The sequence below is a fragment of the Myodes glareolus genome, chromosome 26 (assembly GCF_982192425.1).
Source record: "Myodes glareolus chromosome 26, mMyoGla1.1, whole genome shotgun sequence".
Lineage (NCBI taxonomy): Eukaryota > Metazoa > Chordata > Mammalia > Rodentia > Cricetidae > Myodes > Myodes glareolus.
Genome location: NC_142051.1, coordinates 11844935 through 11845863, shown reverse-complemented (window position 1 = coordinate 11845863; position 929 = coordinate 11844935). Strand labels below are relative to the sequence as shown.

Here is a 929-nt window from a genome sequence, read left to right as displayed (position 1 = left end):
TAAAGGGCTCACGTGGACTCTCTAATCTAAGAGGCAGGTCTATCACAGAGATGCTGTGCTGTGTCCTGCAATCAAGGAGCAGGGATGTGAGCCCTGGAGGGGGCATGGCTCCAACTGCAAGGTGGCAGCGAGCCCCACCTTAGGAAGCTGATGCCTGCAGTCTGGAGTCTTTCCCAGGTGTGACAGGGGTGACCATGATGGAAAAGCTATGTGCTGACTATTGTATGATTTCTTCATGGCAACAAGAAAACAGTTGTGTGGTGCCTGAAGATGTGAGGGACATTTACCTGATGACCAACGGCTCACATGGCACGGAGTGTGCCGCTAGAGGAGCACATTGCTCTGCTGGGAGGCGTAGTGAGCAATGACATTGCAAAACGGACTCAGCTCATTCAAGTCTTCCATGCACCAACTCTGGCAGACCTGGGGGATGATACTCAGGAAGCCAATGAAGACCAGGCAGAGAAGCCACACTCTGACACCCTCCCCTGCAGTGGAGATGGGAAGGTTGCCTCATTGGCAACCACGGGAAACCCAAATTAGCTCATGACACTGGGATCTGGCTCCTGGGCAAAACATTATATTGGCATTTTCTCAATGATACCTTTACCGTCTATTATTGCCAGCTCATCAATGCCCATGGGCCTGATCCAGTGGCAATATGCCTTCACGACCTATGGCTTCAGTCCATAGGTCAAACCATGGTTTAATATGTGTAAACCCATTGCTTACAACACAAGCCTACTCGAAGAAGAAATGTACTCTTTTGTGAACTGGCTGGATTCCAGCAAAGGATTTAAGACCAAGATCTTAATCTCAAAAAAGAAAGGGCCTGTGTAGCCTGCAGGTAGCCAGAAAAGGCCCAAGTCCTTAGCTCCCTGTGTTGGACAGTTTATGTCAACTTGCAACAAGCTAAAGTCATCTGAGAG

General features: G+C 49.3%; 1 pseudogene; it reads left to right on the top strand.

Moving 5' to 3' along the window:
* Nucleotides 1–167: 167 nt before the first annotated feature.
* Nucleotides 168–693, top strand: LOC125389730 (tubulin polyglutamylase complex subunit 2 pseudogene; annotated as a pseudogene).
* The last annotated feature ends 236 nt before the right edge of the window (nucleotides 694–929 follow it).